The sequence below is a fragment of the Pelodiscus sinensis genome, chromosome 3 (assembly GCF_049634645.1).
Source record: "Pelodiscus sinensis isolate JC-2024 chromosome 3, ASM4963464v1, whole genome shotgun sequence".
Lineage (NCBI taxonomy): Eukaryota > Metazoa > Chordata > Testudines > Trionychidae > Pelodiscus > Pelodiscus sinensis.
The window spans coordinates 164,808,410-164,834,789 of record NC_134713.1 but is presented as its reverse complement, the minus strand read 5'-3'; the positions used below and the strand labels follow the sequence as shown (position 1 = coordinate 164,834,789).

At 43.5% G+C, this 26,380-nt stretch overlaps 1 protein-coding gene across 3 annotated transcripts in view; it reads left to right on the top strand.

Annotated features, from left to right (window-relative positions):
* The window catches only part of PRKCE (protein kinase C epsilon), a 464,741-nt gene that overhangs the window by 220,377 nt on the left and 217,984 nt on the right, over positions 1 to 26,380 (top strand). The gene's annotated exons all lie outside the window — the stretch shown is intronic.

Genomic DNA, 26,380 nt, shown 5'->3' with positions numbered 1-26,380 from the left:
GAGCCGGTTGCTGGTGCACACCCTCTCCTCACCCTCACCCTCTGCTTTATACTACAGAGACCACAGCGTGAGTAACCTCTAGGATTTTAATGGTTACACAATTATATTTTAATTGTTTTTTCACATCCCTACTCAGGACACATAGGAGTTTATTGGCTATCATATCATTTCATCACAGATTTCAAGTCCTGTCAGAAAATATAACATTGTCAGTACAGACAGTCCCCGGGTTACGTACAAGATAGGGACTATACGTTTGTTCTTAAGTTGAATTTGTATGTAAGTCGGAACTGGCTCCAGATTCAGCCGCTGCTGAAACTGATCAGCGGCTGACTACAGGAAGCCCTAGGCAGAGTTGCTCTGCCCCCAGCATCCTGGAATCAGCTGCTGATCAGTTTCAACAGCGGCTGAATCTGGACTCCTGGGACAGAACAGCTGGGGCGCTGCCGGGTAGGTCCCCGCAGGACCAACCCGGCAGCACCCCAGCTGCTCTACCCCAGGCGTCCCGCAACAAAAGCCTGGTCTGCTGGGGGGAGGGCGCACTAGCTGCTCCCTCTTCCCCCCCCCCCAGCAGACCAGGGAGACCCAAGCAAAGCCGCGGAAGCGCAGAGGTCCCGCCGCCTCTGCGGCTTTGCTCCTGTCTCCCTGCTGTGCTGGGGGGGGGGACGACTCCCGCTGCCCATGCGGCGGACCCCGCTGCCCGTGCGGCTTTGCTCCTTTGCCCCAGCACAGCAGGGAGACAGGAGCAAAGCCGCAGAGGTGGGGGACCCCGCGTCGGATCCGCGTAAGTCGGGGACTGCCTGTACTATTTTTAGGAAGGATTAAGGGTTTATATCAGGACATACAGACATTGCTGTAATTACATACTGCTTTAACTCCATTGGTATAGTTATACTAGGCAGCAGGTTTCTATGATTTTTGTTGGTGTCCAGAATGGGTCCAAGTCCCCTGCCCCATACCTACATAATACTCTGGGAAGGAGATTGGTTGCAGGAGGGATGCAGGCTGTATGAAGGAGTTTTGGTGCTGAGGAGGAGGGTTTGTGTGCAGGAGGGGCACAGACTCTGGGAGGGAGTTTGGGTGTAAGAAGGGTGTGATTCTGGGAGGAAATTTTAATGCTGGGCTCTTGCATGGGGCAGGGAGTTGGGGTACATGAAGGGGTGCAAGCTCTGGGAGGGAATTTGGGTAGAGGATGGGTACAGGCTCTGGGAGGGAATTTGGGAGTTGGGTGCAGGCTCTGGGCTGGACTCTGACCCCCCATCCCTCTCTTTGCAAACACAGCAGGTATCTTACTGGGGTAACTGTTACCCTTGTTCTCCCTCCCTGTGCAGGGGTTCCATCTCCCCACTACCTGACAGCATCTCTACTGGGGCTTTACCCAGCTTCTAACTACTACCTACAGTCTCTTGAATTCCCCACGGCAGTAAATTTCCACCCCCTGCTCAGACCCTACCATAACCCCTCCAATTTGCCTTCTTTACCCCTTTTTAGCTCCTCTAAGAGCAGGCAGCAGAGTTTGGCTCCAAGTGTGGGAACAGCAGATGTTACTGGGCATGCTCAATTCAGGTGAGCATACTCAGTGCACCCTAAGTAGGGGGATTCTGAGTGAGCAGCTGGGCAGCCGCCTGCTTTTAGACAGGGAACCTGGAGTAGGCACGTTGGGGTGGAGGATGATCTGGGGGACCCATGCAAGGGCAGCATAGAGAGACCTGGGGCCAGAGGAGAGACCCAGCCCCAAACATTGGTAGAATCGGTCCCTGGACCTTGGAGCCTGGGCACCATGGGCCCATATAACTCACCACTCCTGTAACTATTCCCTTACAGAAAGGGGAATACATTGTGTCCATTCTAGGGTTTGTGCCAGTATAATAGTGCAATTATAGCCATCTCATTCCTTGAATGGTCTCTTGCAATGTGTGCTAACTACAGGCAGTCCCCGGGTTACGTACAAGATAGGGACTGTAGGTTTGTTCTTAAGTTGAATCTGTATGTAAGTCGGAACTGGCGTCCAGATTCAAACACTGCTGAAACTGACCGCCAGATCTGACTTACATACAGAATCAACTTAAGAACCCCAGGCGTCCCCAAGTCAGCTGCTGCTGAAACTGATCAGCAGCTGATTCCAGGAAGCCTGGGGCAGAGCAGCTGGGGTGCTGCCGGTTTGGTCCAGTAGTGCCCAGAGCGGGTGCTGCAGGACCAATCGGCAGCGCCCCAGCTGCTCTGCCCCAGAGTCCAAAACAAAAGCCTGGTCTGCTGGGGGGGCGGGGGGAGGAGCACACTAGCTACCCCCCCCCTCCCCAGCAGACCAGGGACACGGGGAGCAGAGCCTCTGAGGCTTTGCTCTGGCACAGCCTCAGAGGCGCGGGGAACCGCCACTGCTGCCGCTTCAATCTGGGTGCCTGTGGTCTGCTGGGGACCGTCCACAGCAGACCACAGGCTCCCGGACTGAAGCCGCAGCCGCGGGGGGGTCCCGCGCCTCTGAGGCTTTGCCAGGAGGCGAGAAAGCCCCGTTCGTAAGTGCGGATCCGACGTAAGTCGGATCCGCGTAAGTCGGGGACTGCCTGTACGCATTCTAAACAGTTTGTTTCACCTTTGCATTTTGCTGTGATGCTGTGAGTACCTTTTACTTACTCAAAGAAGAGCTCACGAACAGAATATGGTTTGTAGGAGGTAAGGACAGTGATGTAGTAGATTCAGGATCACTGGTGTGCTATCCTGATGGCTCCGTCAGTGATGATAAAAGTTCGGCCGTGTGCGTTTTTGTATGCTCCCTCTTTATATCATGCCAGCTCTGCTCAGGTAGCTAGCATAATAGACTTCATGAGAGCCCCAAAGACCACAGACTAAGATACAAAGGCACCTGAGTAAGGTTTATTGTCAAATGAAGTACAGTAATAGTTGTCAGTAGCCAGATGGCCTTCAAACCCCTATGTGTTTGTACCCATGACAATAGACTTGGCTCAATCAATAGTATGGATTTCACTATTGCCCTAGGCTGGCCAAAGAGTTAAGTCAGGGGTACCCCAGTATTTATAGACAGAAATGAACAATCTATGATGCACACTGTATGTATCATTTAATGCATTTCGTACCCCCCTTGTACTTTCCTCCAAAGCATTCACTACCTGTTATGCTTTTCTCTCTTGTTGTTTCAAATTATTTAATCATGTACTGCCTTGAACCAAAGCTTTTTTAAGGTAGTTCCTATTTGTTGAGTGCTATTAGTTATTTTTTGCAACATTTTACTTCTAGGAGAATTTTTAGGAGTAAATAGAGATGGTGGATGTGTGGAGTGTTTTTTTTACCCTCTTACTGTTTAACTGTGATTTTTTTAAAATATTAAGTTTTTTATTTTAACAGGAATTGAGTTAGGTTTTGGCAGAAGTTTTCCCAAAACCTGGCTTTTATTATAAGGCGGAGGTTTTGGTGCGGTAGCCCTTGCCCATGGTCTATTTGGGTCATTCCACATGTTCCTGGTACAGCATTCATTCCAATTGTTTCATGTTCCATTTTTTAGTTTAGCCAGGACCATTTGTTTTCATTTCTGTTGTATGTTTTAGGCACTGTGAAAGTGCTTGCAGGCTATTGTTTTACAACAGGGGACGGTGCTTCTCCTCCCCCAGTTTCTTATTTTTTTGCTTTACCTGTTCGAGCACATCATATGTCTGGACTGTCTGTTGCCGTGCCAGCAGAGCCTGAGCTTTCCAGCACTCGACAGTCTCTGTTGCTTCCTTTATTTCTTTATCTTTTTTATTTATTTGGGAAGCTACTATAATGGAACGTCGTTTAAGCTATTTTACTGCCATACACATTAATTGCAAAATTTTAGCTTTTTTACTTTTACTAGGGGGAGGTGCCCCTGCTTGCTACACTCACTAAACTCCATGTCTTTGGGGGTAAGCAAGCCTGGCTCCCCCTGCCCAGGGGGCTGCACCAGACCCAGCTGCTGGGGAGGGGAGGACTGGGGGCTGTGTCAGCCCCAGCCTCTCGCCCCTCCCTGACTGCAGCCAGCCCTGGCCTCTCCCCACCCCACTATCCCTTTCTCCAGGCTCTCAGCTCCCCACATTCCCTTCCCCCACACCGCAGACAGCTCCCGCCTGTCCCCGGCCTCTCGGCCCCCACTTCGGCCACTAAAGGAGGGTTGGGGCTGAGCCAGGGGATGGAAGGGGCGGTAGCAGTGGCTCTTTGCTGCGCTAGGGGCTCCAACACTCCAGGACCTAGCGGGGAACCACTGCCTCTGGTGGCTTGGGCCAGGCACACTGGGCCCACATGCGTGCAGTTCCAGATTGGAATCTCCCCCCCCCACACACACACACATGCAAGATTAGTACACCAGCATCGGCTTCCTGTGGGGAAACAGGGAGAGAAGAAACCCCCAAGGCTCCGCACCGGAGGAGGCTTGAGGAGAAGTGTGCACACAAAGGATGTGAAGGACTAGTCGACTATCTGATAAGCAAATGATTATCGGCTAGTCGACAGGATAGTCAACTAGTTGCTCCCCCTCTTTGCTGCCTCTATCAGAAAGAGGCAGCAACAGGGCAGGGGGGAGGGAGAGAAGAGGAAATACTTAAAAGCGGCAGTGCTGCATAGAGCCCGGGGTCAGCGGGGGCGTCCCCAGCTGATCCCAGGCTCCCCCCAGCAATTCAAAGCAGCAGCACCGCGCGTGCTGAGCCCAGGGTCAGCTGAGGAGTCACCAACTGACCCTGGGCTCCATGTGGCATGCCAGCTTTGAAATTTACAGGAGTGCCCAGCGGGGAACCATATATATATATTTCTTTAATATATAGAGAGATTACTGTTCTTTAGAGCTATAGTTGTTACCATTACTTTACAAATGCCAGTCCATGTTTCCCCACTTTCTTTTTTAAATGCAAATGGACCCTCTTGACTGGCAATCCAGCGGGTCCATGCTTTATCAACCTCTGTGGGGATTTTCAGGGAGGGGATAAGGGGGTTCCCTAACTCATGCTTTTCTGTCATGTTAGGTCGCGATTCCTGCAGTGGACAGCTTGTTACTTACTAGATCAGTGGTCGGGGTCACCAATGTAGGAGGTCAGGACAGCAATGTAGTAGATTCAGGATTCACTGGTGTGGTGTTCTGACAGGTCTCCTGCCCTGTCAGTGATGATAAATGTTCGACTGCGTGCATTTTTGTATGCTCCCTCTGTATATTATACCAGCTCTGCTCAGGTAGCTAAGATATGAAGTCATCCAAGTCAGGTTTATTGTCAAAGTACATCAATAGTCAGCAGTAGCCAGATGGCTTTTGAAGCCCTATGTGGTTGTACCTGTGACAATGAACATGGCTTAATCAGTAGTATGGATTTCACTATTGCTCCTAGGCTGTCCAGAGAGTTAAGTCAAGGTACCCCAATATTTATAAGCAGAAATAAACAATCTATAATATACACCATACGTATCATTTGATGCATTAATGACACTTTTGGTACCTCCCCTGGTACTTTCCTCCAAAGCATTCACTACCCATTGTTATGCTTTCACTCTTGTTGGTTTAAACTATTTTATCATGTACTTAGCTGCGCATCCCTGTACTCTCCTAATAAAATGTATTTACATATTGCATGTGCTTTTATTAGTGCTAGCAGTTCTAGTGCCGAGAGACACTGACTTTCAGGCAAACATTTGCTTTTGATGTGGCCAGTCTGTTACTCGTAGTATAACTCTTGCTTACTTTGGTTCAAGCACCAGGCCCATGCTTCATGCTCTTTCTTTCTCCTACATGGTTCAGTAAAAAATATTTCGTCATCCACCGTATCTCTCCATATTGTAAGACCCTCCCCAAGTGAAATAGTTATAGACCTAGAAAAACTGTGTAGACTCTGCCTTTATGTTCAAGGACAAAATGTATTCTGAATTGTTTCTGAAGTAGCATAAATATGTGGCATATATGCAGAGACATAGAGTACGCTTCAAATTCAGGGACCCAGCACAATATGACTGGGGAAATTGCACAGCTGAATGTAAGGCATGAAGGAAAACTGAAGCTTGATAGATCCAAAATATAAAATACAGTACCTTGAATATAATCATCCTCCTAAGGCTGACAATTCTGTCATGTTTCTAAAAGGAGTTTTTCAATATTGTGCAGATGAAATCTTAAATTGTTTGGCAGATTCTCAAGTAATCAACTATGGGTTCTATTTTTGCTGCATGAGAAGTATGCTCCGTGAGTCCTGCAGATGTCTTTCTTTGTGCAGCTTTTTACATCAGTTATTAGCAGATAGGAATAACATTGTGACAAAAGCCGTGTCTTCTCCCTTCTCCCACTTATGCCATACTGGGAAGAAGGGAAGTATTGAAATACAATCCAGTTCTCTGTAGTGATGAGCAGGATTCTTCTTTATATCAATATATGACTTGCTCTTAACAGGGGAATATACACACTTTGGTGAGGGCTGGTATAAAGCAAGCCAAAATGTGGCTGATGGGACTAATTTTAGGTTTGCTAGCCTTGACCATGTCCTTTTATTTCAGTAATTTTTGGTTTGAATAAATCCCCAGTCTGTTAGAGCTATGACAGGATGCCTAGGTTTCAGGCACTGGGTTTGGTTTATGTGTATGATGAGTGCCATTCTTTTTCTGCGATATTCAGTTTGCCTTACTATTTATTCTTCTTATTATTATTATTATTTGTAGTAGTGGTAGTTGCAGTAGTAGTATATTTTAGCTACAGAGTACCACATTATGGATGGCAGATAAAAGGATGTTCCAAAGAGCTTGCCTGCAAAATCTTATTATCTAGTTTAATCTACAATCTCAGTTTCCTCCTACATTAAACACGTTTCCTGGTTTCCAGAGTTTGAACCACCCAGAGCTAGATTTTCCAGAGAGTAACTGAATTTCTCTCTTCACCCTCTTCAGTATTCCAGTGGTACAGTCCGTAATCAGGTAGTCTTGGCTGTTAGCAGCTCGTATGGGTAGATACACATATTTTAAGCTATAGCAAAGATACACATATTTTAGGCTATAACAAGAACAATAGTAGTTCTGAAATAGATTATGTCAGTCAGGTGGGGTCCTCCTGATGAATTCCTGACAGGTCTCTGGCTTCGTTGATGATGATAACCAGAAGGCTGCTTGTGTGTGTTCTCAGTGATGTGTGCCGTGTTGATTTACACGTTAATTAACACAGCAGACTTCAAGAGAGCCCCCAAACACCACAAATCAGATAAGGATCAAAGGTGCCTGGTTAGGTTTATTGTTAAGTGAAGTACAATAATAGTTGTCAGTAAACTCTTCTGAGCCACTACGTGTATGTAATTCGTAAAAATGGAATGACTCAATCAGTGGGTGCTCCCACTGTCCCTTAGGTCATTCAAAGACTGTCCCCCCAAGACAGGTACAAACAAGTTACACATCATTCCTGATGTGTCGGGTTTCCGTCCTCTGACACTTCTTAGATGCCACCCATCACCCTGTACCCTCATGGTTTGATTAGATCATCTCTATCCATCATGCTGTCTTTTTAGACCCTTTCCTGAACCTGAGTCTGTGGGGAGCATGGGTACCATGGTCTTTTTTAATGAGCTGGCGTTGCTATGTGCTTTCAATGTATGACCAGTACCAATTACTGTTTTACAGTCCGTATCTAGTACCAATTACTATTCTACACCTGGGCCTATTACCAATGATTGTTTTGTACTTTCAGCCCTGTTTGTGCCAAGTTTTGTGAGCAGGGGTCTGCCTCTTGTTCACAGCTTATGTTAGCCATGGTTAGGTAGGTCTCAGGCCTTAGACCAAGCCTGTGCTACATGGGCTTATGGTTTAGGCTTTCATCTTACTACAATAGAATGTCACTTTTTGAGGATTTTAGGTTTCTCCATAATAGTTTCCCCTTATTAGTAGACTTTTATAGGTTATTAGTAGAGTGTTCCTTCTATATAGTAGAGTGTCAGCCAAAGGGTGAAGAAATAGTGATCCATGCTGATTTTTGTTGTATGTGCCCAAGGAAAAATAATTTAAATTGCTTTAAAATAAACCCCTTGTTCAGTTTGCCCCCTTATATTTGCAGTCTTCAGTCTCATAATTTATGATCATTCAAATGTGGAATCTATTTTAAAGAATTAGAAATGGGATACTTTTTCCCTCCCTTGTATAATATAAGGTAAAATGGTTTTAGAACGGGCTTGCTTTAAGTCTTTAAATTCAGATTTGATGAGTTCTCCTGAAGAAGCAGTACAGGAGGATGATCCATTAATTTATTTTGGAAGCCACTGCTAGGTCAGAGCATAGCCTTGTTCTTGTTGTTTTACAGTAGTGCCTAGAGGCCCCAACAGAGACCAGCTTGAACTGTGGTTGGCAATATACAAACATACTAAGATGGTATTTTGAAATGTGGAGGTTAATTATGGGATAATGGTTATCATCTGATTATATTACTGAACCCAGGTGATGCCCAAGGAAAAGAAAAGATAAATAGAAAATAGAAAATATTTATATGCCATGTGTAACTAATATGTGGGCTCCATTGTTGTGAGACATAGAGGCCAACAATGTGGCTGAATTCATAAAAAGATTAGACACATCTATGAATGGTAAAATATTTGTGGTTACACACCCCACAAAAGTTTATGCTATATAAGTCTTAGGGGGAGGAGGATATTTTTTCTAATGACATATTATTATGTAAGTACCCATTATGCTGAAGCATTCTTCTGAAGCATCTGCTATTTTGCTCCTATCAGAACAAGTTACTGGATTAGATGGTTCATCGGTCTCATCAGCTATAACAATTCCTATAGTCCTATGTTCAAGCCAAGTTTTTCTATACTTCTCTTCATTAGGTAATTAATATTTTGGGTCTCTTTCATTAGGTATCCACCCTGCTTGATTCACAGATTTGGTTTCTCGTTCACTGTAAGAGCCTCTAAAAGAGACATTTTGCAGCCTGTAACTTAATTTTCTCATACTCTTATTGGAAACTAATTTCATGTACTGCTATTGGTTGTTATGGAAACAGTATAATGAGTTTAATTGTATAGGGGTGGGAATATCACATGCTGCTTATAGTCAGGGTGAAAATGACAAAGTGGAACTTCTATAAATGGTTCTCTAGAATAAACTGCGTCAGTGGGGCTCTTGCAAAATTTCGCCATGCAAATAATCCATCATTCCCTAATTTTTTATTATAAAATTTGGGCATGATATGAAGTGAATACAAATCATAGTGGAGATTTAGGAAAGCAAATTTCCTGTAATACTGTATTTTAAACAGAGTTCTTGTACTTCTCATATTAAATGACCACCTCTTTTAGAAAAGTGGAAGCAAATAATCTATTTATTTAAAGGAATTTTTTTTACTCTGTTACAGCAAATTAAATCCTAAGTAATTCCATTCCAAAATCTCCAAATATGAAAAAACTTTTGCTTCTTCAGGATATGTAGAGAAGATTTGAAATTTTATTTTTAAATATATTTTCTGTTTGTTTTTCATTAGAAATACCATGCTTTGACTTGCCTGATTTTCCCCAAGGATTCCTTTGAACACTGAAAAGCTAGTTAGAGACAGAGAAAGATAAGAGATTGAAACCTGAGTAACCAAGACTTTTAAAAACTCTGCTTTTTTATTTTTGCTTTTTCATGAATATTTATTTAATTCAAACTTCTTCTGACAAATACTTCAGAGAAAAACAAGGAGCACAAAACTTGGTTGGTCTTACATGTAAATGAGAAGAACATATAAGAAAAGCTAATTTAAAAGTGAGCTACTTCTATATACCCTATAAAATGGGAAAAGGGCACAAATAAAATTTATTTTGTTTTGCATGACACCATTAACCAACTGGTTTTAACTGAGGGTATGTCTACACAGCAAAGTTATTTCGAAATAACAGCCGTTATTTTGAAATAATTTTACTAGCGTCTACACAGCCAAATCGAAATAGTGGAGGGCTTATTTCGAATTTGGTAAACCTCAATCCACGAGGAATAACACCAAATTCTAAATAGCTATTTTGAAATAAGTGCTGTGTAGACACTTATTTCAAAATAGGGGGCCTCTAACCTTCCCAGGGTGCCCTGGTGGCCACTCTGGCCTCAACCAAGAACACTCCTCTCCCTCCCTCCTCCCCAGAGCCCTTAAAGGGGTAGACTTTGGCCACAGTGCCTGTGCTAGCTCCAAGCCTGCCAGCCCAGAGCCAGCAGTCACTGCCCCGATCCAGTGGCCCTAAAACATGAGCCAGCAAGCCACTGGCAGCCAGCCTTCCACTCTACCAGCTCCCCGGAGCCTGCCAGGGCACGGAGAAGGCGGGTGCCTTCCTGGTCCAGGGTGGAGATCATGGACCTTATTCAGGTTTGGGGAGGATGTCCCCAACGTCCATGATCTCTGCACTAGATGGAGGAACGCGGCAGTCTATGGCAGGATAGCTGCCAGCCTGGCCACCAAAGGCAACATGCCCAGGAGCAAGTTTGCATGAAAATCAAGTTGGTTCGGCTAGACCCTGAGTCCTGAGCTTCCCCTCCTCCTTATTCCCCTTGCTTCCCCCCTCCAGCTCCCTCCTCCCAGGTTTCCTCCTCCCATCCTCTCTTCTCCCCTCTCCCACCTCCTTTCCCCAGTCTCACCAGAGTTTCATTCCTCCTCCTTCCCCAGTTTTGTTAAATAAAGAGAGTTTGTGTTTATGAAAATACATGTGTTTTATTTGACATCAGGAAGGGGGATTGGGGGTAAGTGGAAGGACGTGAGGGAGGAATGAGGCGTAAGTCCCCAGTGGGGAAGACCAGGAAGGCTCTTAGTGCTCCTCAGGGTGGAAACTCTCCCGCAGGGCCTCCTGGATACTGACAGCTCCCCGATGGACCTCCCGGATGGCAGCCTGCAGCAAGTGCAGCCAGACTTGCAGCAACGCGTCCACGAGAAGCACCAGAGTGACCGGGGCAGCTCTGGCTCCATGGTGCAGAGTGCTGTGATGTCCCGAGTGAAGGCAACAGGATCACGCAGAGACAAAATGCTTTGCTGTCCCTCATCGAGGTAGGCAAGCAATCAGGGAAAGCTGAGAACCGGCTGTCTGGGGGTGGGGGAGGGTCTCTTTAAGCACAGACCTCAGATAGCCACACAAAGTAACTCCTGACCTAGTTCTGGCCGGCCTTACATGCAAAACGCTATTTCAAAATGCATTTTGTGTGTAGACACGTTATTTCAAAATAACTTATTTCAAATTAACTATTTCAAAATAAGATATTTCGAAATAACGCTGTAGTGTAGACATGTCCTGAGAGAATTTGGTCCAGGGTATCTAGATTTTCTTTTTCTCTCCTACATAAATATTTGTAAAAATGTAAACTAACACAGATAGGAAATGTCCAGTATAATCTTATGTAACTCACATTAACACATTTTGGGTGTTTGTCCCAGTCTAGTGACTGGTGTGCATATGACTGACTTGCCAGCTAAAAGACTTAACAGCTTCATCCAAAGTGGTTTGAAATCAAAGAAAGTAGAGGTTTATGTTTTTTGTGTTGGAAGAGCTGGGCTCACTCAGTGCCTGCTGATAACCAATGATGGGAAATCATCACACTATTAGAAGCTGACTTGAAAACAATGAATCTTATTTTTAGAATTTAATTTAATTTTTGTCGGTTTTCACGTGAAAGCTGATATCAATCTATAGAAAATTAGCATCTCCAAAGCACTATATCTTCAATACATGTTCTGTGCAGTGTTTAAAGGTTTTTGTCGTGTTGTATCAAGGAGCACACACAAGTTCATGTGGGGCAATATCAGTGTAAATAATGTTTTTATAAAGCTTATGTGTCTCCATTATGCTTACATATGAAGGCCTTCTGCATGGAAGTTGGCTGATAATCAGCTTTGGAAATTGATCTGATTGTTAGCAATAGAGCATAATCAACAGAAAGGGCAAAAATATGTCCAGAAGTTCTGGGGAACTTTTAAAAACTGGCTTTTAAAAATGCTACCATCTATATTTTAGAGAAGGTGTGTGAGAGGGGAAGGAAAGCAGGCTAGGTTTAAGTCTGGTTTTGGTTTTATACCAGGGATAGTATTAGTGTAGGTTCACTGTTTCAGTTGCACCCACAGAAATTATAAAAGGTGCAAACCCAGGCAAGTCTACACTTCTGGCCCAGTGTAAAGGTGGAGATCCCAAAGAAACAGAATTGGGCCTTGAGAGCATGACAGCACTTGCGCACACACTGTGCAGTCATGGTTCTGGTCCTGTGAGGCTGGGCCCTGCTTTGGGCATTATGACCAGGTGCACAGAGTCTGAAGTTTGGCTCAGCCACCTAGAGGGGCAGCCAACCCAAGGCTATGTCTAGACTGCAAGCCTCTTTTGAAAGAGGCTTTTTTGAAAGATACTTTTGAAAAAGCCTCTTTCGAAAAAGAACATCTAGACTACAACCAATACTTTCGAAAAAGCAAGCCGCTTTTTCAAAAGAGAGCACCTAGGCAGTCTGGATGCTCTCTTTCAAAAAAGCACATTTTACATTAGATAGCGACTTTTTTTGAAAGAGCACTTTAGAAAAAAAGTGTTATTCCTCATAAAACGAGGTTTTCCGCAGTCAAAAAAGCTGTCACGTTCTTTCGATTTACTTTCGAAAGAATGCAGCAGCAGTCTAGACGCAGGGCAAGTTTTTTCGAAAAAACCCTCTAGTCTAGACACACCCCAAATTTGAGATGCGTTATGACTGTTAGTGTTCTCTGTAAGCTGAGTGCTTAGGTGGCCACCCAGAAGAGATTCAAATGCGACACAGCTCATTAGCAGAGCACCCACAGTGCCTTAGCCAGCAGCATATGTTTCAACCGGTGGTGCACATCTGCATGTGTCTTGGCACATATAAAACATTTATTCTGCATGTAGATGGAAAAAATTAGAGGGAACATTGGTGACCATGTGTACCAGGTTGTAATACCCAGACCAAGGAGCTGTTGCTGCGGGATGTGCGCTGGGCAGGGTATGTTCCCAAGACTCCATTTACCCACTGTGGGCGACTCCCCTCAGCACGAGGCTGGAATTAGGATTAAAGGGTAGGAGGAGCTGCTCTGCGCGGATGGTGCTCTCTGGAGAGTTCAGCATAGTGCACACATGGAATGAGGAAGCCAGATCCAACCCTTTTTTTTTGTGTGCTCATATTAATATTTAATACATAACACATATGTAACATTCTTTAACTATAAGCTACTTATATTCTTATACAAATGAAGAATGCAATTCACGATATGTTCCTAAATTGCTTCTACAAAGGAAAATTCAAACTCAGTGAAATTAGATCCTTGCAATTAGGCCAAATCCAATCATCCCGCCTCAGGCAAAGCACTAATTATGGAGTAAGAATTGTAAGATTGGGATCAATTGCATTAAATCTCTCTTAGAAGGATATTATACTGTATTACTGCTGTATCATCAATTACTTTTTAACAGTGTTTGTGAACCTGATCCTGACTCAAGCACATAACCTCTCTATTTCACTACATCAGGCTGCTGTACATGTGCAACAACTTGAAGGAATAAGGTAATTTAACAAGAGTTGCACCTAAGGGTCTTAAACAAAGGATGAGTCCTGTATATGGGAGACAAACTATGAATGGTTCCATTTTGACTAAGAAATTACCATTCACCCTGAGCCTTGATGAAATGAGGATCACCATTTGATATTCAGCTGGCTGGTATAAAGGGTGAAGGAAGAGCTAATGGTACAGTGAAGAGAGAAATCTTGAATAATTTTTAATAGTATTCTACACTGCTAATACAGGGGTGGGCAATAAAATGGTGGCAGTTCACTAGGGTTAGCCACTGCCACTAATGCCGCTAAATTTACCTGCGTCTTAGCAGGTACGGGTGATCACATTTCCCATTGACCGGGAATGGTCATCAATGGCAGCTGTTCCCCCATACCTGTGGAGGTGAAGGTAAATAGGGTGGTGTGGGGACCCACCAGGGACTAACCCTGGCACACTGGATTTGATCCGTGGCCAGGATTTTTCTTACCCACAGGTCCAGTAGCATAGTTTTCCAGTTTCCACACACACCTGGCAGGGCAGAGGAAGGGTGCTAGAGACTTCATGTGCTCCCCATCCCCAGGCCCCAGTTGGTCTGGGAGCAGGAAGTATGCAAAGTTTCCTCCCCAGCAAGGGGCGTGTGGCACCAAGAGGGAACTGCCCCTACTGCCTGAGGGCTCACCTTTTCAGAGGCAGGGGACGGAGTCAGCCTGCAACCACCACCAAAATTCATGAAGTGAACTCCCTGCAAAAATTATTGCCCACCCCTAGTCTAAACCGTTATCTATAGAATTCCTTGAAAAATCTCAACACTTAGGCTCATGTTGAACATATACTTGCTGGTAAATGTTTGCAGGTGTGCTATTTTTCTATGGCACTTTTACTAAAAGTGGTCCCATGCTTCAAACTTCTCTGATACTTTTGTCAGCAGTCTAATTCCTCTCTTTTATTAATATGAACTTTTTGTGGAAAATTCTGAACATTCTTCTTGAAAAGAAAAGAAAGATAATTTATATCTACATGGAAAATCCAAAAGGTATTTCTGTGTTGTTCATCTGATATAAATTCAGATAATTTCTCTTATGCTGTTGGCTCCTCATTGAAATAACAGTGCCAATGTGATCATAAAACACAGGCCTTCGTTATATAAGACAAGCAATATTTTTTTTAAAAGTTCACAGAACTCTACCAGTTCACAAAATGAACTAGAATTCTTCATTGCAGAAGAGTGAATGTTACTTTCTCATTATCTGCTGTCTGAAGAATAGTCATGACTTGGGACAGCAGAATTGTTTACTTTCATACACTGTTAGATCTAATTCATTACACAAAGAATGCATAGTCTGAAAGTTTGAGGGATGTTTTGTTGGTTCATTGCGGGTTTTTTTCTTTAACATATAGACCTTATTTGCTACATTCTCTTTTAAAAGTGCTAGATGCCTCTGTTACTTGAAGGGTGAAGAATTAAGTGGAGGAGAATTAGGCAAATTTATATACAGAAAGGGAAAATGGGCCAAAGTAAAGAAATATATGAGGATAGTGACTTGGTGCAGGGAAGCAAGGTCTCTGAAACCTCTCTTCACTTCTCTTTTTGGAGTTTCTTGTATAGTGATTAGAATTAATTATTTCCTCATCTAAGTTTTCTTTAAAAAAAGGAAAAGTGTCTTCATATAAATATGAAGTTATAATCATGACTTTAATTAAGAGCTAGATTATAGCCCGCTTTGACTCCTGGCACCTGGCAAGTTCCCTGTACCTTGGGTACTCATATAGATGGAAGAGCAGCCTTTTGGTGCATCTACACGGCACCGTTTTTCCATAACAACAGCCGTTATTCTGAAAAATAACACTAGAGTCTACACAGCAATTGCATAATTTTGGGAAAAAATCAAATAATTAAATGGCTTTTTCCAGCGTTGGTAAACCTCATTCCACAAGGAATAATGCCTCTTCTGAAAAAGCTGTTTCAGAAGAGGGTGTGTGTGGATGCTCCACTGCTGCTATGTTGAAATAGCTCCTCACGAGGGCCATTCTAAAGTTATTCTTCCCCCGTGCCTCCTGGGGATCTATGTTGAGATAGAGCGTCCAGATTAGGGAAGCCCGCCTCAGACTAATTTTGAGACTTCCTTGTAGTGTGGATGCTCTATTTTGAAATAAGCTTGCAGTGTAGACGTCCCCTTTGTGGGACTGATATATTTCTTGATGCAAGAAGTACAAGCCCAGCTAGAGCCCTTTTGATGCATGTGGACAGAAAAAGTGTAAGGAGTGAACAGACCATTTGGGCTCTTCTCTCAGGGTGCTGGCCTGTTCGTGAAACCTTCCTGCTTCAGCTAGATTTTTCATAGTGTACTTCCCCTGAAGCACAGGGGAGCCAGACAGCAGAATGTGGATCTGAGTCAGAATCCACTTGCCCAGAATCCGCTTGGGCAGCACAGCCTGCCATACTGTACATCACTTCGAGTAAAACCACATATTAACTTGAGTTTTGTACCCAATCTTATGCTAGTTTGTTACCAGTAGCTTAATTCTTAATAAAGCTTTTTTTCCTGAAAATTCTCATGCTTAGTCTCATCAAACAAGATTTGTTATATGTTTTTGAAAGATTGACGGAAATTGTCTAAGCTGTTTTTGCAACTCTAATGTGACAATCTAATGTTTCTGCTTTTTGTTAGAAGTGCATCAACATTTTTGCCCACTGCTGAGACAGTTCCTGATCCTTGTTCTCTGGCTTTATTTCTGAGTCCAGCTCCTGTTTTCTTCCTATATCCCCAGTTTCTAGATATTGACTCTGGCTTGACCTATTCCATCTTGCCTGTCTGTAGCTCTTACTGCTTGACATGACTGCCTGTGTTTTGGTTCTTGACAGTAAGGTTTAACTGCAGTGTAGATAGGCTTACATGTGCTACTTTTAATCTAATTAGTGTACGTAATAATAGTAGTGAAGATGGGATAGTATGGCTCATTTAGCTTCTAGGGCAGGCCATTATGTTTGTTTCTTTCTACCTGCAGGGGCAGGAGGGTTCTGATGTTGGCCCGGAGGAAGCAGAAAGCTAGCTGTGGATAGGGGGGATGTTTTTGTGTTCTCTTGTAACAGGGTGGCACTCACTTCTTGTGCGTGCCCCCTCTGGCTGATTGTGTGTGCCTGCACTCTCTCATTTCGAAACCTCTTCAGCAGCCAAGCCCTCTGACCGAGTCTCACACACAATGCGCAAATCAACAAACCCCTTCCAGGGTACATGTCTAATGGGGCCCATCTCGGTACTCCTTATAGTATCCCTACATCTGTTCCCCACTCTGGAAGAGGGTGGTACCCCCAGGACTTCCCTTCCCTCAGGGCTTTATCTCAGAATCCCAACATAGTCCATCAGTCTACAATAAGCTCTCCACAGGGAGCTGTCCACAGTGCTGCTGCTCTCTCAGGCCGTCCATCCTCCAGTGTACAGCCCTTGAGCTCCACACTGCTGCTCTGCTTTGCAGCTCCTTTTTGTAGGGCCTTCCTGGCCTCCTGATTGGCTGCATCCCTTGTGGCCACTCTAGCTTGCCTTGAGGACTTCTCTATAGTCTTTCTGGGGCGGGGTGTGGAAGGACCACAAGGCCTCCAGGAGAGAGCCTCAGGGCCTGGTCCACCCTGTCACATCCCTATATCCATGTTTAGTCAAAAAAAAAAAAAAAATGCATAGGGCGTGTTGACCTGTGTATCTAGATATAGAGATTACCAATGAGAAACTGAGAGTGGGACCATTGCATCGGAGGTACTATGAACATAGATGTTGAAGTATTCCATGACAATATGTTCTGAAACTTTTATCACTAGATCATAGAGGATTGCCCTTAGTTCCTCCAAGAAATTTTTGGTTTTTGAAGATTAGCAGGATGTACACATTGGATTTGACTTTGGCTTCACACAAAAGTTGACTGTCCTCAAAGGATTTTGTCTTGAGGGTTTTTTCTTGCATTTGAATCTGAGCTAGACTAGGATAGTTAATGTTGCATTAAAGTAGATTTAACATTTGCTAGAATCGAATTTGACAGGTAAAGTGTATTATAGCTGCGGGTCCAAATCCCGCTATCTGACCCACTCATTTTTGTTGTTCCATCGCACACACATGGTGAGGAGGATTTAGGCTTTGTATATAATCTGCATAATAGCACTGTATGCCAGTATTCCACTTGTTCAAAAGGCATGAAAACCTTGTTTGTTAAATTTCCAGTGTTGAATTTTCTGGCAAACAGGAGCAAGGTGAGGGATAGCGTGTGCAACTTCTGCAGAAGGAATCTTGTCAGCGCAGGGTGAGCTTCCTCAGATGGGCTCAGGGAAATGATCTGCCAAAGTTTGGCCTGCAGCATTTTAAAATTGGCACATTCTTGTGAGTAAAACCTTCAGATTCCTCATACTTATTAGTGTATCAGGTCTAATGTTCCACTGCTAACCAATTAAAAATCAAAATGTAGGCTGGCACGCATCTGTGTGGGGTGAGTGGGATCAACCTCTATTCTTCATCATTCTAAGGTCCTCAAAGTTGGGGGCAGAACCAGACCAGTTAATCCAAATATTCTTTCTAATGAACCTGTGAAATATGTGGCTGAAGGAAAGGACATTTGTGGATAAGCACAGGCATATGTTCTTACTGTTCTGACTCCAGCTTGGTCTGAGCAGAGAATGCTCTCCAGGTAGTGAGCTCAGGTCAAAGAATGTAGGGAATGTGGTAGAATGTATGTGCCTCATGTTGTTCTTTAGTGACCTATTTTTGTCCACCTAGGCGTGGTTTTCCTGAGCCTCCGATAAAGTCCCATCCAACTGTCCTTGAGCCAGAGAAATACACAGTGTCCATTGAGATCATACAGAAGATCCCCTTTCCATCACAAAATACCCACAGAAACAATAGCTGCTCTATTAGCAAGACTTACATAAACATATCAATTTGTGCTCTCATTGATGGCCCTGCAGCATCAGTTTAGTTAATGAATGCTATTCTGAGAGCAGCGCTGACGTTATCAGTGATGCCGAGGCAGCAGCCAAGATATTTTGGCACGACATGGGGTTATATAAATTAAAATGATTGCTGTTGGTGTTAAACTAAAACATCCATGTTAATTTCAGGTTAATTGAAAATACAGGGAAAATATCAAATGGAAAAAGAACTGAGAGTGAGGCAGGAAGAGAGTCATCACTTTCAAATGTTGACATGGTAATGGAGGCTGATTAAAAGAAAAAAAGTGCCAAAGATTGTTGGACAGTACTCTACCAAGGATTTAATTCAGAAAATATTATGTTTTGCTGATTACGTGGGAGTTTTTAGATGTTAATTGCATAGTACCAATAGCTGGATCTTCTCTGCTCCTCACTCTGCTTCAAAAGTGTAGTCTGAGCACATTGTGAGTGGGAGAAGTGGATGAGTTCTAAGGACACAAGGAAAGACAATGCGTATGTGCTACATTCTTTTGGTTCACATTTCCCATTGCTTATGCCAGACTTTTGGCTCTCCTACGAGCTACTTCAGATCTACCATATGATACCATAGCAGCCAACCTGGACTGATTCCTTCTGGGAATGTGACTCTTCTAGCCACACTGTTTATATCCATATATTCCCTATAATCCAAAACAAAATTCACAGGAGTCTGTTATGTACAAAAGAAGCAATTATAATGTTGTAGTTTGTTGTAACTTTGGAAAGTTTCCAGCACAGAGGATCTATTTAGTGACTACATAGGAATCCAGTTCTTGGTATGGTATGGACCAAAAGGTGAACTGTATTCAACACAGTTTCTTCCTTTTTTTAAAATAATTTTTTTAACACTGCCATAGAAGTCCACTGTCGTAAATGTTGTATGTAAGTTGTATCTAAGCTGAAGTGTTCTGGACCATTCCTGCTGGATACCATAGTCAGCTTCCCCCCTGCAACCTCCACCCTCAATAATAGTATTAGCAGATACCACACAGAATAAAATATAGCAGCCTGTGATTTTACAGCAGGAATGTTTTCTGGAATAAATGACATTTCCAAAATTTATTGAATGAGGAGAGGGAAGACACTTTGTGTCCCTTCTTGGAACGCAAGAAGTGTTGGCTGTAAGAAGTATAAACTAGAGTGAGTGAAGGAACACAGAGTGCAATTTGTGTAGTGTTTTCCGAAAAAAGGCTATAGTGTAGACCTAGCCTTCGAGAAATCATGGAGCTTTTCCTTGGCTTACTGTGAACTGTGTTGTAGCAGTTCCCAGCAATGAACCAGCTGGCTAATTTTAGTATGTTAAAGCATTGTGTGATATCTCAATTGGAAAAAGGCAATGTAAACATAAAGTCATTTAATTATGTAAAAAGCTGTATGTACTTATATTTGAGTTAGGGTTTCCAGGTGTCCAGTTTCCATCAAAATGCCAGCATTGCTGACCGGGCCATTAAAAGTCCAGTTGGTATGGAGCTGACAGGCTCCCTACCTGGCTCCACATGGCTACCCAGAAGAAGCAACATGTCCTAAGTGGAGGAACAGCCACAAAAGCTCTGTGCACTGCCCCTGTCCTGAGCACTGGCTCTACAGCTCCTTTTGGCCGGGAACCAACGGGAGATGTGAGAGCGGTGCCTGTGGCCAGAGGCACCTCTTCCAAGGAGCCAAGGGACACGTTGCCACTTCCAAGAAACTGCCCAAGGTGAATATTGCCTGGAGCCCTCACCCCTTCTGTGCCTCCACCCCCAGCTCCGACTTCCTGCCGCATCCAAACGCCCTATCAGAACCTAAATCTCTCCTGTTTCCCAATCCCCTGCTTCAGCCTAGAGCCCTTTCCCCCTCTCTGAATTCTTTGGTCCCAACCCAAAGCCTCCTCTTGCACCCCATCTGCTTCATAACTAGCCCCACCCCAGAGCCCACATCGTCATCTGAAGCCATCATTCCTTTCCACATTCCAACGCCCTGCCCTAGCCTGATGAAAATGAGCGAGGTGGAGAGCGAGCAACAGAGGGATGGGGATGAGTGAGCAGGGATGGGGCCTCAGAGACAGGCTGGGGCAACAGTGTTCAGTTTTATGCAATCAGAAATTTGATAACCTTAAGTTGTGTCCCAAATACATTAATAGCTATTGTCCACAATACTGTGTCTGTCTGAAATACCTTATAAACAGTATGACTCTTTTCTATCAGTTCTGTTTTATTATTGCAATAAGCCACTCAAAGCAATCATTTGAAATTTGTGGTACTTCTCTGGTATTTTGAAATTACTTGGCCTTCTCCTGGTTGAAAATAGAAATGAGACAGTGTAGTAGAATCTCCTGTTTTTTTTTTTCCTGACTGAGTGATCCGGAGAATTAAAATTGGTTTCTTCTTATATTTTGAAGAGGGAATAGCTCTTTAATAACAATACCAGTGGTAATCCTGCTTGGACTTCTGTTGCTTAGCAGCCAGTTTTGTTGCCATGCAATTTCATGGTGTTTAGGCTTACAGTTATTTTGTTTTATTCAATTATGAGATGTATATGAATACACGAATACTGTTGTGCTATACGCTTCTCAAATTTAATTTTAATTTATATCATTGTGTCTGTAAACATGCTTATTCTTCCTGTTCTTAATTATTTGAGATGAAATATAATAATAATTTGGCCTAGAACACCTTCCACCTGGGCTGTATAAACATGAGCAAATCAAGTCTCATAACAGCCAAGTGGCATGATAAATATTGCTGTCCCAGCATTACAGCTGGGGAAACTGAGTTTCAGATGGTGTGATTTAATCACGTTTACAGCAGAGGAAGAGAGAAAATTGACTTTGCTTTAACTATTAAACTGTGTATCTCTGAAGAAAGTGAGCTAAAGCTTCTGCAATAATCGCTGACTCAAAATAACTTTATAAGTCTGCTTATTATGATCTGCTCCGGTGTCTCCTGACTGCTTGCTCCTTTTGTCATTACAGGCAGTCCCCGAGTTACGCGGATCCGACTTACGTCCGATCCGCACTTACGAACGGGGCTTTCTCTCCCCGGAGCTCGCAGGCAGCGGGACAGCCCAGAGCGCAGCGGTCCCGCCACCTCGACCTCCAGGGCGAGAAAAGCTGCTCCCGGTGTCCCTGGTCTGCTGGAGACGGTCCCCAGCAGCCCAGAGGCACCGGGAGCAAAGTGGCAGCGGAGTCCCGCGCCTCTGAGGCTTTGCCAGCTTTTTGCTGCTGAGGCAGCTTTTTGCTGCTGCTTCTTCCCATGGCCAAATCACCCAGCTTGCTGCTCTAGCAGCTGTCGTGCAGGGCAAGTTTCTCCATATGACTAAGTGTGCTCAGCAAATCTTGGTAAAAAATCTCCACTCCCACCTAAGCACCCCCTCTTGCTTCTGCCCAGCAGGAGCAGGAGTCTGGGGGCTTCAGCCCTGTCAGGCATACTTTGGCTCCTGAACTTCTGAGGTTTGTTGTTTGTGGCTTAGAGGGTCAATAAGTTTGGACCACCCCTGCTTAATATTCAAGAATAAAAGGTCCCAAGCTGGCAATCTGCTATTATAAATCTTTTCTAAGAGAGGTGAGAATTCAGCATTCCAATTAGCAGACTGAAGTTTAGCAAGGTTCTAATACGTTCAAACAAATACTCTTCATGGCATCTTCTTTTGCATGAATCTAATTGTGAATCACATGAAGGAAACAGACATTTTTGGAAATACAAATTGCTTTACAGTTCTAACCAGTAGTTAGAGACATGATAGAACTTATTAAATATAGAGTTTCAGGGTAGAGAATTAATTATTATCCTTATATAATACCTTTGCTAAGGTTCTGTGAAATATTATCCTAGTAACAAAAACCAAAATCGCAGTTGTCAAATATGTCAAAGTACTTCTTGTGGTGTATGGTTGCTTGCTTAGTAACTTGCAAAATTAAGTAATCCTCCACAAGCCTTCTGAGTACTAATGAGAATTGCTCTTGCTAGTTCATGCTAGTGAAAGGAAGGCCTGTTTATAATTCCATCTTTCTCAACAACTTTTATTCAACAAGGATTTCCAAGCCCTCTAACACAAAAAAGCTAGTATTTTAAAAATAACTAAGATGTATACATTCATTCTGAGAAGCATGAGGAGAGTTGGAGTCAGAATACCAACAAAGCTATCTGGATTTCATGATCCAGGAAAGTAATAGGAAACCCAATCACATATTGCCATCAAAGGGAATTTTAGGTGCATGATATGCACCACGAGGCCTCGTGTGAGTAACGAGCAAATGGTGGATTATCTCTATTGAGTTTTTCTGTGTGTGAGTTTTCTTGTTTCTCAAATTAACTATTTGCAAGATAAGGGCCATTGACAGTCCTAATAAAAGGGTACCATCCAGCTTTTAGTAATCATGCAGTCATTAGAGGAGTAGAATCCTTGTAGGTCCACACAATCATAGAGGTAAACCAATTGGAAAAGGGGCACAAAAATCTTGCACAAAACATTGCCATTTTTTTAGCAAAATTTGACCAACTTCAGGCTTCATTACTGTGCTAACAAACTGTGACTTCCATTAAATTTATCAATTCTAGGAAGTACATATGTATTTGTACTTCTTTTGCTGTACTTTTGCTGTAAGCTTTTTCAGTTTTGTGAGCAAAAGTTTAGGTCAGTGTTTCTCAAGCTTTTTTTTATAAAGTACCCCTTTTAAAAAAATAAAAATAAAAATTAGTACCCCCACTACCTACAGTTTTCAGACACACACAATTTTTTTCTACCATTGCAACACATTTGTTTAAACAACTCAGTCGTAGCCAGGCAGGTGATGAAATTTTTGGGTGTAAAAAGTACACAAATAATAAAGCGCTGTAAAATTTAAAACAAAAATTCAGTTTTCTCCAAATTTCAGTTGTGTTGATGTACCCCCCCAGACTTCTCTCAAGTACCCCTAAGGGGTGATTGAGAAACACTGGTTTAGATGACAAGGTAAAGCTATTCCTCCTTCCAGATAAAAATGTTAAGAAAAATTATTGTGATTTAAAGTGGAAAATACCATAGAAAGTGTAGAAATGGGATAAAGGTCTCAAGATCTTTTCAATGACAAAATAGTTCGTTATGAGTATTAAAATTAGTATGCCTATTCCACTCTCTGATTTCTAGTGTTGAATTCGGGTTGCTATCCTGTGTAAACCTGCAACACTCAGTCACCCAGTTAGGGTTAGTTTATATAATAGAAAAAGTTTGGTGATATGGGTAAACCTTCCCAGTGTAGCTTACACTGGCAAAAGAGTGCTTTTGTTAATATCATTTATTCCAGTTACCTGAACAAAACAAGTGATATGTCAAAAGCACTTTTTGCTGGTGCATCTACATCTATGCTAGGGCTTTTGTTGGTATCAAAATGTCATTAAAATAAACTGAGTTCCAACCAACATTACTGTACTGGTGGAAGTTTTTAATTATAGACCTCACCTTAATCCAGTTGGCTTCTGTGGAACTTCTAATGAGGGTTGTAAGATTATTCAAAAAATATCCATTTCAGATCAATGGATTGATTTAGTTTTTAGCTGTTTATGACAGGATCATGCATGAGCCATAGAAAGGGTGTGCCTAATATACTTGCTTCTTTACTTTGTCTTTATGCTGCTTGCACTGCAGGTGGACAAATATCTGTTAGTGATGATGTTTTATTTACTTGTGCTTGAGTAGCCCTGCAGGAGTGAAGATGTAGAAAGTATCTGGTTCCCTGGCTCAGTAATGATTTGAGATGCCTGAGCCATTCCTCTTTTATTCTTCTCATATTATTTTATTTCTATATTTGTTTGGCTGCTCTTTTGGAATGACTTTTCTGATCGGGTGTTTGAAGAAGAGGGAGAGAAAGCATTGGTGAGCAATAAAGGATTCTGGGATACAGGCAGTCCCTGAGTTACACGGATCCGACTTATGTCGGATCCGCAGTTACGAACGGGGTTCCTCTCCCTGGTCTCCAGCAGACCAGGGAGAGGAAGCAAAGCGGCGGAACATGTGGGCAGCGGACAGGGCTGTCCGCTGCCCATGCGCTCCGAGGCTTGGCTCTGCTTTGCCCCCCCCCCCCCGTCCCCCTGGTCTGCAGACCAGGGGGACGGGGGGGGGGGCAAAGCAGAGCCAAGCCGAGCCAAGCCGCGGAGCGCGCGATCAGCTGACAGCCCAGACGCGTCTGGGCTGTCAGCTGGCCAGGCGCTCCGGGGCTTGGCTCTGCTTTGCCCCCCCCATCCCCCTGGTCTGCAGACCAGGGGGACGGGTGGGGGTCAAAGCAGAGCAAAGCCGCGGAGCACACGGGCAGCGGACAGCCACGGCGTGTCTGGGCTGTCCGCTGCCCCCGTGCTCCGTGGCTTTGCTCCAGACACCTGTGGTACAGCAGCTGGGGCGCTGCCAGTTGGTCCCGTAGCACCGCTCTGGGCGCTACTGGACCAACCGGGCAGCACCCCAGCTGTTCTGCCCCAGGCGTCCTCATTCAGCCACTGCTGGTCAGATTCAGCAGCGGCTGAATCAGGACGCCTGGGACAGAGCAGCTTGGGTGCTGCTGGGTTGGTCCAGTAGCGCCGAGGAGCGGTGGCGCTACTGGACTAACCCTGCAGCACCCCAGCTGCTCTGCCCCAGGCGTCCCCAAGTCAGCCGCTGCTGAAACTGACCAGTGGCTGACTACAGGAAGCCCCTGCCCCGGGCTTCCTGGAATCAGCCGCTGATCAGTTTCAGCAGCAGCTGACTTGGGGATGCCTGGGGTTCTTAAGTTGAATCTGTATGTAAGTCAGAACTGGCGTCCAGATTCAGCCGCTGTTGAAACTGATCAGTTTCAGCAGCGGCTGAATCTGGACGCCAGTTCCGACTTACATACAGATTCAACTTAAGAACAAACCTACAGTCCCTATCTTGTACGTAACCCGGGGACTGCCTGTATTCTGTTCCATGTTAAGTAACTGGTAATTCATTATTGGTAGAGGTGCAAAACTCACAGGTACAAGAGTAATGGCTTCCAATGCACATTTCTGAGTAAATCTTAGCCTCACTGTATTTTTAAAATGGATTTATTTCAGATTATTGAACAGTGTGATGATTTTAAAAAGTATTGAAATGAATGATTTTTCCAAAAAACTTGATTTATATATAACTGTGGCTTTTACTAACATCTGGTTTGTCATTTCCAGTGTATAGTAATTAATGTTTTCAGTTTACAAAAAAATGAAACTACTCAATTTGTATTAGTTAGCCCCAGAGGGCAGGATATGTAATGAAGGTGAATTATACTAAGTCAATGCATTTTTCATCTACATTGTTACTGGCAAATCATTTACTGTACAGTACAAATCCTGTTTTCCTTAGAGCAAAATTATCTTTGAGCAAGGCGTTGATCCTTCTGCCACCAAGTGGTTATCTTGTTTAGAAGCAGCTGCTGTTTTTTTAGATTACCCAAAACTTTGTAAAATTCTTTTTTATAAACTGTGGTACAATCAGAATTGCTGGTTTTTCTTATTCAACATATCAAATTAAAATATTTTTCAAGATAAAACTGAATCTCATAGAATAGGAAGATGATTTTTCATTTTGAGTAAGGTGTGTTTTCTTTGCCTTCTAGAGTTCCATTTTCTAGTGAATTCCATATTCCTAATGTAGGGCCTGATCTTATTTCCATCAAAGTAATAAAACTCTCACTAAATATACTGGGCGCAGCATTGGTCTCTTAAACGTCAAAGCAAAACATTTGGTAGTCTAAAATTTTAAAACCCAATTTTGTGATTAATAGAAAAAATAAGGTGATTAAGTAGCTGACCCTTTTCAGCACAAGATATTAGTAAGCTAACACTCATTTATTATAGCTCCCCCACCTGCCAATAGCAAAAGTCTACTTATACAGGTTGTACTTCCCTTAACTAGCACTCCCTGGTCTAGCAATATCCATGGTCCGGCATGGACCACGTTTGTTCCTGGACCACAGATCCCAGGAACAGGGAGGTTTGGTGTTGGGGCAGGAGTGCTATAGG